At 35.6% G+C, this 12,049-nt stretch overlaps 1 protein-coding gene across 4 annotated transcripts in view; it reads left to right on the forward strand.

The window, feature by feature from the left end:
* The window catches only part of LOC107227251 (octopamine receptor beta-3R), an 87,791-nt gene that overhangs the window by 57,312 nt on the left and 18,430 nt on the right, over positions 1 to 12,049 (forward strand). The gene's annotated exons all lie outside the window — the stretch shown is intronic.

The raw sequence follows: 12,049 nt of genomic DNA on the forward strand, positions 1-12,049 counted from the left end.
ACCTGGTGTCCTTAGAGCTTGCACGGAAGAGGCTTATCGATGAAAAAGAGAAGAACCGTTTGGTGATGGTCGTGGAGTTCGTCGCCAAGGCTTTACCGGCTATGATGAGGTATACGGCAAAACTATAAATAGGAACAATGTCGGTAAAGTCAACTTTGTCGCTTGGACGTGAAGACTTCGACTCGTTCTCGGTTGGTACAGTTTTGTCCTTTCGAAAGTCTCGCAGCCACCGTTCCACGGTGTTCAAATAGTTACGGCTCTTCCGTTATCGCGCTAATGTGAGTTCTGGCATCCTTTTTACTACTTTTAAAACTCTTTGAAAGGGACGAAGTTCCGTCTGCTTGCAGTTTTGAACTTCTGCCCGACAGACGCGCTGTTTTAGAACTTTCCTGACAAGAAATTTTACCATTTTACTCTTCTCGTTTTCATATTGTAAAGGACGTTTTACGCCTTTTTTTTTTGAATTTGAATAAAAATATGGCGTGTGTGTATAATCCGAACAATATGATATACAACAGCGGTGTTGATTAATTTTACATGAGTTTTGTCAAGTGGTCGAAGTTGAGGGTGTAAATTAAACGCTGTATATTGTTATACCGTAAAAAGCACAAACTGCCAACTTCCCAATTTAGTATCAACCCCTCGCCATCCTAATGACTGAGAACTGGGTTTCTTTATTAGTTTGTCTTTTATATTTGACCCTGAATGATGGTCTTTTTATTGAAGCTGGGACCACGCTCGTAAAATTTACCACCCCTGGATCATTGTATCAAGTATTGATTTTCCTCGATTCCGTTTCCATGCATTCGATTTATTTTTTCCCGGTTGATAAAACCCCGCGATTGTCGTCACGTTTTCATTTCTCATGTACCACGTGAATTTATATTCAGCTCCACTTTAACCGTTCAACGATAGGGGTCACGAAACAACCCGACACTCAAGCTTTGTGAAGTTTTTCACGGTTTGACCTTGGGTTACGGACTAGCTTTCATCGTTTTCAATACCTTTGGGAACATCCATTAGAGTCAGTTTGTTAGAGCCCTTATTGTAATTCACCGGACACGAATGTCCGATTGGTGTTCGATGTTTTTACCGGTACAGTACGAAGTGTAAAAAAGCCTAGCAGTTGAAACGCATTGACTTCAATTTCAAGCAATGCGTTTCTAAAACACAATTATCCTGAAGAAAAAAAGATTGCTCTTCACTCGTGAAAATTTTGATAAAAATTAAACATCTCAGGATACCGATGGCGATCATTACTTTTCCAAAACAACGGTGGATATACGAGTAGTCGAAATTCTGAATACTTAGGTAGAAACGCAACCCTCTCCTTGATTCCCTGACACATTTTGGAACTCATGGCTTATCCAATCGCTTTGAGAAATTGGATCAAGAAGCACTAATCGATGCCAGAGTATATTTTCACGGTGAATTCAAAATCTGCACGAGAGACTGTGACCGTCAAAAAATGAAAATTGGATACGAAAACGTAAATTACGCTCTGAATAAGCTGTTAATGAAAGTAAAACGTTAACCACGACCGTAAACAACAATTTAATGTTGGCCAATTTGTTTGCCAAGATGATATACGGTTAATGTACGAAAATCTGAATATTCAGGATGAGTTTTAAGTCCTCCCCCCTTAACTAGCGCACAGAGTCAATATATTTACGCGAGCGATTCTGTTTCGAAATTCCATCGCTTATCTACCCTCGTTCAGAAGTTAAATTAAGCAGCATCGATCGATGTCGAGAGTATTTTTATTCCTTTTCATCGATTAAATGCAAAGTCGAAAAGCCGACCTCCAGCTTTTCAAAATATCAACTTAACAATTCACCTTAGTTTTTTTCAGAAATCAATTGTTGTGATAACGTTGAAGGCCACATTTGAAGCAAGTACGTTCATAATCCGTAAAATATTACGGATTATATTAAAATATTAGAAATCTGTAAACGTGCGTAAAAAATCACCGCTACGGAAGTCGGTTTATTTCCGTTTACCAAGATAACAGCGTGTCCTTGTTAGTATTCCGAAAACCCAGGATAAATTAAACGATCCCTTTAATTCCCGGCTCAGAGTGGATATATTTACGCAAGCTATTTAATTTCGGAACTCAGCGCTTACGTTTTATACCCTTCTTGAGGAGTTAATTTAAGAAACATCGATCGATGGATTATCACGAAGATCAGTGACCTTGGTTCGTCCGCTCTGCACGCAGGTAAATGGCACACGATCCATTGGCACGTAATGTTAACAACAACAGAAAGTAAAACATAGTTTAATTTAACGAATCGCTCTTGCAGTCTGGTGAAAAAATCACTGAAACCATAAATAAAAAATACGTGTGTAGGATTTGAGAAGTTAGGTTGAAGCTGGTTGACTCGCATTTGGTGACCAAAAATCTCCTCTTAACGTAGAAAACATGTCAATAATGGATATTAAAAAGGGAAGGTTCAGTTTCATTTATATAACCTCAAGATGCTCAAATTGTTATTCGGTTATTTCGATCACACTGTTTAGTTCAGTTTTAACGAATAAAGGTTTGTTTTTTCGTATATAAATTCTCTGTAAGTGGTCTGAAATTCAATTTTCACGTATAATATGATTGAAAACCTTTTATTGTTTTGGTAATTCATATTTGAGTAAAAAAATTGATCTGAGGTGGATTTTGCAGAGAATTTAATACAAACAGTATGCGTATTTGATAATAGAAGAAAAAATATTGAAAAAATCCATAATTGTTTCAAAATTATTACCAACCGAAAACTCTCCGAGTTCAATTTTGTGTAAGCAAATTGATTTTCTCATTGAAAAAAAAAAGAAACAAAACAACATCGTTTCAATTAAATTTGCATTATTTTTCGTATCTTATCGTCAATAATTGTTCCAGATTACTAAACGTGATTTATATCAGAAATTTTAGAACCGAACGATTATTTTAATCGACATACGTACCCGATACACATTGATATTAATTTTTACAAGGAGCTTTTATACCAGCGATAAATATCAGAGAAACAAATGGCTGCAGGGGCGTATCTATACACATAATGGAAATGTCAAAGTCGGTAAGCTCCCCGAAACAAAACATATATATTCCGATTTGAATAATATCGGTATAAACAAACAACTGACGTTCCAGCCTCGATGTTTTCCCAGCTGCAAGCTGGGATGAAAAATGATCGAAAGGGATAAGGACAATGCCAAAAAAAAAAAAACCAACATGAAAGGGAACAACGAAAACAAAAATATTGGTTACGCTGTTTGTGAACCATCGGATTGCTGAGATTCTCATCTGAAGCCAAAATCAATATCCAGCTGTGTTACACGTCAGACGAAGAGTGAAAAAAAACTTTTTAAATTACTGCAGTTATCCGAGTTTGGCGATGTTCAAAATTCTTCACTTGTGATACGCGTTAATTGATTTGAAGAATCCTCGTGAATTTCAGAGCTTACGAAGCTTCGTTTATTCCTACGAAAAATAATGCGACAAAAAATATCTGTAACTTACAACAATCACTAGCAATTGCTGATGATAAATCTATTGAAATTTATCGATGCTTGATAACCGAAACATTCTGTGGTTGTATAATTATCCGTCCGAAGCTTAGTTTTCAGGAAAATCCATTGCAATATTTAACAGTATAATCAAAGCGTCTGAAACTGAATAATCTCTGGGTTGATAAGGTAATTGCGGATTAAAAATATCTATACAATTGATCCGTCGAAGTATTTGTTTTTTTTCTTTTTTTTTTTTTTCTCGATAAAAGAAGTAATTTTAACGAGCTTAGTTTAACCGTTGAGCTTTTATCGATAATCTTGAGTTCGCCCATTTCCTTTGATTGATTTTCAAATAATTAATGATCATTCAATCGTCGGAAAGAAGTTAAATTCTTGTCTGTCAATTTTCAAATTTTCATATTCCCTCAAACAATTCGACGATCCGCAGTAATTAGACGCAACAATCTACCTTCGAAGTAAGTTTCCCAACGATGAGCCAAATTGTCAGAAGCTCAACCCTGGGATGATATTCTCTGCGACAGTTTCATTAAGAGACGAGAAACGTCCGGTTCAATTTTCTCTGATTTTTATTTACCCCCTAGGAATTCGCCGCGTTCGCGTAATGCGCGAAAAGCGTGGAGGCCTCAGATCTCGTGGGAAATCCGTCCCGAACACCCCGCGCCGTTCAGAGCTTTCCTCATAACAAGAGACTACGCGAATGGTATCCTTCAAGAATCGATTCTCGCTGAGGCGACTTTTTGCCCCCCGAATCCCTCTTTTTTCATCTTGAATATTTCTCATATATACATACATATATATATATATATTCACTAGGAGTACAAAGTCCGTTTAAAAGCAAAAGATCTTTCGGAACAAGAAGCGCTGCGTTAAATTTTATTTAATCAAAACCCCGCGGAGGAGTTTAAAACGTTGATAAAAATCGAGGAATCGCTTATATATTATCGTACCAGGGATGAAAAGCTCCGGCGTCAAAAAGTTCCAAGCGGAAAAGCTTGCCCATGGTTTAATATTAAAGAGATATAACCAACTCTGAATAGCCTACCGAAATTTTTCTCACCGTCCAAAATGCAAAGGCATGAGTTTCAATTTACAGCATCCAGATGTTTTCTTTCACGTCGGAATTCTTCGACGTCCAAAGCACCGAATTTTTACGAAACGCTAATCAGACGCATAAAACTTCGCACGAAAATAGAGACGATTTATCTTAAAATAATCGATACTTCAATTTACCTGTTTGAGTATAATTTCAATTATATCTTTTTTTTCTGGTCAATTTCAATGTTTCCAATCGCTTTAAATTTGATAGGTAACAATTGGTTCAAAATTTGCAAACAAAAGCTTTAAGCGAAAGAGACTGAAAACATTGACACAAGTTCGAGGATTTACAAACTTCAAAATTAGTCGTTAGATTAAAGCATTTTTTTCTATTCCGCAGATTACGTTTCACTTAATTTATTTGGCTTCTATGGAGATTTTTCAACTCACGTTATTTACATTCATTGCTTGCGAATTCGCTATTATTTATTGCAAAAATTCGGGTCACTAAATATTTGTGAATATTGTTGTATATTCTTAAATCTTTAAACTGAATAATAATACCCTGCAGGTTGTACTGATCCATAATAATTATCAAAGTTTAACAAACCATTATCGTTATTCTCTAAATTATTACTACGCGTTATTATATTCATTGCCTACGCATATTAAGTATTGAATATTCATCACATCGTGCCGAATGCTGACCTAATGTATTAAAAATATCTTCAACGAACCGTGATAATTAACTATTTTACAGATCGCGAGGCGGCAGGAAAGAACACTTCAAACGTTATTGCGAAAATTATTGAAACGTTATTTTAACATTAATCAAGCTTGCTGAATTTCTCCATCACGTCTTTTTCCTTCAATTTTTCTCATACTGTTCTAAGTGTTAATTTTCCGAATAAAGTATTTCGAAACGCCAATGGTCCAAAATTTTTTCTAGAAAATACGAAACGAGAATACGAGCTGTAGAAACGAATCTCTTTAATTTTAATTAACTTACAGGCCTCATTTTGTTCGTAAATAAATTTTCTACAAATCTACAAAATCCGATATCGTATTACGGTGAAATATATTTTGTCAAGGCAATGATTCACCATTCATCACTTACAACAATTTCACTAATAACGTATTTTTCATCAACAATTCCATGTATAAAGAATTCATTTTGAATAAAAACGATACCTAGTTCATTAAAACCGTGCGAACGATACGGTTTTTTTTTTATTGTTCATGTAATTTATCTCTTCACAGAAAAAAAAAATAAGAAATACCTATCCGAAACCTTCGTTAAGTACGTGAGATTTCAGTTACTACAACTCTTTGATCGGACTGTACATCTGCTACGTATTTAATTAACGTAATACAAGAGACAAATGACAGCTGATCGTGGGGGTTGAAAATTTCCTACGAATCGGTGCGCAAGATGAAAAATAACAGGGTGAAAATGCTGAGGGATGTTGCGCAAATTAGCGAAGCCGATATCATACAAGACGTCAGGTTTCGAAGGTACGGAATCTTCAGGTAATTAATTATTACACCCTGTTATACGCATCGGGTCCGCCGGTTGTGTGTAATTACGCGTTACCTTAGGGTTAAGGGTGGAGGGTGCAGGAATCAAAACCGTGTCAGCCACGCAGATGTCGGCGAGGTTTCTTGCTTTGTTATACATTATACGTAGAGCCTAAGCTCCGCGGTCTGAAAGAGGTTTGACACAAGTTTGCACTGCATCCTCATAACCGGAGGTTATATTTAAAACTACTTATCTCGGCTGTGCAGCCTCCGCGGAACCTTCGTCAAACGTACACTTGACCCCAGTGATTCTGAGAAAATTAATTAATTTTGTCAACGAGTCGGTTAAGTTGGCAATGCGGAATCAGCCCGCAGCGCCACCGCCGGTCGGCTGCGAAACGATAAGATTAATATTTGTAAACATAACGTAACCTAGGACCCTCGAATTTTGTATTTTTGTAATTTTGTAGCTTACCTGAAACACACCAAATATTTGCAAATATAACGTAACTTATAACCGTCGAATCTTGTACTTTCGTATTTTTATATTTGACCTAAAAACACAAAATCTTTGTAAAAATAATGTAACCTATGACCGTCGAATTTTGCATTTTTGCATTTTTGTATTTTAACCATTAATATAAAATCTTTGCCAAATCAAGATAACCTATAACCATCGAATCTAGCCCATAGATACAAAATTCTATTCAATCTTTGCAAACATAACAACCCATTACCGTCGAATCTAATCTAAAAATACAAAATCCGGCTCAACCTTTGTAGACAAAACACAATAATTTACCCAATAATAAACAATTCAACGATCATAGAGGTTGTGTAATGTCTTCAAATATTCAACCGAATTTTGAATTTTAGGTTAGTTTCTACAGTCATAAATTATGTTATGTCTACAAAGATTAAACCGTATTCTGTATTTTTCGATTAGGATTCACGATCATGGATCGTGCGCCATGTTCACAAAGATCAAACCGAATTCTGTACTTTTAGGTTAGATTCTACGATCACGGGTTACGTTACGTCAGTGATGATTGAAGCTGTTTCGAGGCCGGCCGGCGGTGGCGCTGCGGGCTGAATCTGTATTGCCAACCCAACCGATTCGTCGATAAAATCAGCAGCGATGGAATTATTACGGCCAAGTGTACTCCGCCATGCTTCACGCCGATTCTGTGGGCGTTATACGCGCCTCTCGTTATGTTACGTTGTGCGTTACTTTGCGTCAACTCGAGCCTTGACATGGACGAGTATTAAATGAATCAACGTAATGTAACAGCTTTGTAGCGTTGCGATCTTTTGTCGTGGATTAGGAAAATAGGATAAGGGATGGGTGAAATGACACGAAATAAAGGAAACGCCCCGTTTCAAAGCTACCCGAAAACAGCTTTCCTTCATGCTCGCGTATTACGCTTTTCGTTCGCATTACTGCTGCAGAACTGCGGATATTCGGTGTCATATAATATAAATGTATTTGTGTACGCGGTATTATACGAACGAACTTCAATGAAAGGAACCGAAATCATAATGAATTATATTTGATTCGGGAACAAAACAAATGTGTTTTGTAAACTGTTTTGTGTGTAAATACAAAACATATTTTTAGAAACAAATATCATAATTCAGACAAATTTCACACCGGTATCTAATATGGAGATTAAATTCGTAAAGAAAAATCAAAAATTCTGCTCGATAGATCGTGAAAAGTTTACGTATATATGCGACCGAAAACACATTTTATTTTCAAAAACGTGCAACTAGAATTTGAAAAATCGTTGTGTATTATGAAAATTTAGTTTGCGTTGTAAGAGAGAATAAGTAAATAAAAAATTTCAAACAAACTGTTCATCAATTTGGAAGATTCTGAGCCTTCTGTAGAATTGTTTATAAAATACTTTCACACAACTTATGAATAACTGATCAATGATTTGATTCGACGCTATCGAATGATTATCTTAACTTTAATATCAAAATTGTTTCTTTTTTCTATATAATTCAATAACCAACCAATAATTATCCTTCAACGGTAAAGAGAAAAATATTTAAACCTTCTGTCATTCCTACAATCGTTATTTCTGATTTGAGCATTCATGAAATACGTTATATACCCATCTAGTTGTGAATAAAGAAGAATAATAAAATTTTGGTATAAAAATAGTTTCCAAAAATACCGCGGGATGAGAATAAAATGCATCATCGATTGGAAATATGTATTTTAAAACGTATCTTCTCGCTTGCGGAAGGAAAAAAACGAGCTTTTGTCTCAAAGGTTATAGACTATATATCGGGATATTTGAAGAGGTTAGCCGAGGACTTGGTCGCAAGGATATACATGCATATACATAATATAGGACAAGTTCTTGACACAAAACTGTGAGACACGAGTGATGCGGCATTGATTCGTTGCCACTTTATATTTCATCGGAGAAATTTATCGTCAGAGACAAGCTGCTGGCTCGATAACTGTCGTAAAAGAATCGGCGGAAATTTACATCAAGCATTTTTGCAAGTGGGTTCTAAAAATTACCAACGACTGCACGAACGGCAGTGAGCTAATGAGTTGGCAAGTATTTTTTTATAACTTTCAATTAAAAATCAAAAGCGAATGATCCGGTCTCCGGGTTTTGAAACCTAATATTTTTCCACACCTACCTCGGGGCTGAATTCCACGATCAAGGCGGGGCAAAATTGGCATTAGTCGATTCTGAAGTCTCGACTCGTTGAAATTCGATAAATAAAAATTTATCCTCGACTTTTCCCCTCAGGCCCGAAACCCGTCAAACAGAAATCCAATTTTCCCCGTTCTTACCCTCATTCTGGACTTCGTTTGTTCGCCCTTCTGCGAACACCTTTCACCCTCTGTACACCATAAGCACACATGTGTACTTGCGTACGTGTTTTACAGAGACCCGTCAACCTACTTTTGCGATTTTATTTCCAATCGAGAATCAAGCACTCGGGATTTCCATGTTAATCGAGATTCGTTTCGTCGATGGGATGTTTTGGCTCTTGTTTCTACAACATCGGCAATGAACTCCCATTTGCAGATGAAAAGAGAATGAGTAATACGAGTCGATCAAATTTATCAACGTGTGAAAAGCAATCGACGCTTTTCGGGGGTTTTGTAAATTACTTTTGTGTCGTGCCTCTATACGGTTTCGAAAATTGACATTCAAAATCAATTTCCTTTCCGATTCCCTTGCAAATTTTTGCACAGCTTGAAAATCCAACGAGATATTTTTGAAAATCGGATTTACAGATTCAAACGATAGATTGAATAGACGAACCTCGAAATGTTAATTTTCAGACAAAAATTGTTTACGAATATTAAACTACAATTAAAACACAACAATCGTGCGATTTTTCAAAACTTTCCATAATTTTATCAAAATTCTCAATCGAGGTACGAGTCAAATTCTTGCATCGGTGAAACGTGATTAACCCGTTCACTTTAAAATAAAAACAATAACTCAAAATTCCTTTATTCGAGTAAAGAAACACTTTTCTAATGATTTTGATATGTTTTGGACATGTTTCGGAAATTAAGTTTTTTTTTTTTTTTCTTCGAAATTAGCGTTTTTCCCGTCGTCCGAGAATAATTCTACAAAACGGATATCGGCAAGAAAATTTTACTCGTATTTCGTTCGCTAGACAATTATTTAATATGTTGTATATTTCGAGAAAATCGTGAAAAACAAAAATCAAGATTGTACAATGTAGTGTACAAAAAAGCAAATGGGTTGACTAATATCATCGAACCGACTCAAGAAAGCTCGAGACTCGATACCTCCTCCTCCTACCCGCGTAATAGACTTATGTAATATCAATCAGGTAACATCGACCGGTAGTTATATTAAACGCAGGTCGTCCATATTTGCCTTCCTGTACCTGATACACTCAGTGACGTGACTGCAATTCCGAAATTGGATGCGGAGACGACCTTTTCAATTAATAAGAGAGAATAAAAAATAAAAATAAAACAAAAAAAAATCGAAGTACCTTATACTATAATAAAGAGTGAGTCCATTTTTTGAAAATTAATTGTACAAACGCGTTGAAATTGTAGATTTTGTTCACGAGACTCGTCATTTTTGACTTCTGAGAAATTTAAGAGTAATTAAATGGTTCGCTTCGGTTCATCTTGATTCGGTTTGATATCGAATATTTTTGTAATTGAACAAATCTTGAACGTAACGGAAATAGGTACAAATATTTATCTGAGAATTATGATGGTATTTGATAACTTAAAATTTATTCCAAGACTTTGCGGAAAGTGATGTGAAAAAAATAAATAAACATACGTGCCTGTAATGTTTCACAATATTATACGTGACTCGAAGAGATTCGATTTTGTGAGATTTGAATTTTGGATAATTTTGCGAAAAATTTGTCGAGAGAGCGTAATTTATCATAGATGATTTATGAATGGCACATGGAGCGATAGAAAGTTTTCGACAAGATTTTCTGCGCTAACTATACTTTCCGTTACTAGTTCGGAATATATATCGGAAGATTTAGATCCCTTGGGATATACTCGCGTCCGTTGAATAAACGGCTTGCAAAGCCGATCGATAACCACGAATCCAAGTTCCGCGTATTATAGTTGATGGAAGAAAGTCGATCGATTGACGTTATATTTGTCTATTTTTTACATTAACAGCGTTTGAAAATTAACGATTTTTAATTCGATTCATCGAAAAATATGGTTTGTGTAAATTCCGGGACATGAAACAAGGGCTAGTAGTTGCAATTTATCAATTATGCGTATAGAGTGTCTCGCAAGTAATTGGAAATGAAAATTTGCAATATTCTACTTTGATATTTATAGGGACAAAGTTTCCTAGAGCGATATTTCTATACCTTGAAATTCCAATCAAACTTTAGAAACTATATGTTATATACATGTCACGTGAGAAATGGTGAATTATTCTTGTGAAATATCGAACATATATCTATCAAGAAAAAGAATTAGAATTGAGAAAACTTGAAGCAAGAATAAAAATTTATGTTTCTTCGCAAATGATTTACAGCGTAAAGAAAATACAAGTGACAATGCTATCGACAACTTTGACCAATCCCTTCGGTTATTCGTTGAAAATAAAACATGTGGAATATTTTCTGGAAAAAAATGTAAGCCTGCTGACTTGAAATAAGTTTTATAAGTATCAACATGAATATATGAGTATAATTTAAAAACTGATAAAATCGATATATCATTTTATACAATTTTTTATCTACGTCAAATACCAATTTCGTTACAACGATCAATTTTTTCTCGGTATCTCTTTGATCTTTCTCAAAAATTAATATCGCATTATCGTAAAGAATGTGAAAAATTCTTTTAGTCTCAGCAATATGTTTCATATTCCATACACTGTATATTCTTCACCCCGACGTAATACCATGTGAATTTCCTTTTTAAACCCGATTGCATTTTGTCTTCAATGTTTAAAGATGTTCCACAAACTTTCACAGCCCGTTTTTTGTTCAAAAAATTTAATACCCTGCAAGAATAAGCGTGTAAATTTTTTTTAATACAAACTGTTTAACGTTTACAGAATTCTTGGCGAAAAAAAAAAAAAAAAAAATATGTTCTCGTGGGTTATTCAAATAGGAAATTTCAAATGGCCAGCGAAATCTTTTAAAATTGAGCTACGGGAGAATTTTTTTCTCAGCAAATAGCTCCTTTCAAGACCGTAGATTCGATAGTTTAGTTTTCTTTTCTTTTTCTTTCTCTTTCTCTTTTTGGCTCACCCAACACAGATGTATACCAAAATTCCTGAGAGGCGGCATAAATTTTTGAGAATAAGAATTCTGGGCAAAGAGGCGGGTTGGGTTAGGCGGGAGGTTTGGGGGTGGCGGCGAATCCCGGGGGTTGCGACTCCTCTCTTCTCCTCCTTCCCGTGTTCCCGTGTTCCGGTGTTCCCGGTTCCCGTTTCTCGTACATCTACTCTCGTTTCGA

This window comes from Neodiprion lecontei, chromosome 3, assembly GCF_021901455.1.
Source record: "Neodiprion lecontei isolate iyNeoLeco1 chromosome 3, iyNeoLeco1.1, whole genome shotgun sequence".
Classification (NCBI taxonomy): Eukaryota; Metazoa; Arthropoda; class Insecta; order Hymenoptera; family Diprionidae; genus Neodiprion; species Neodiprion lecontei.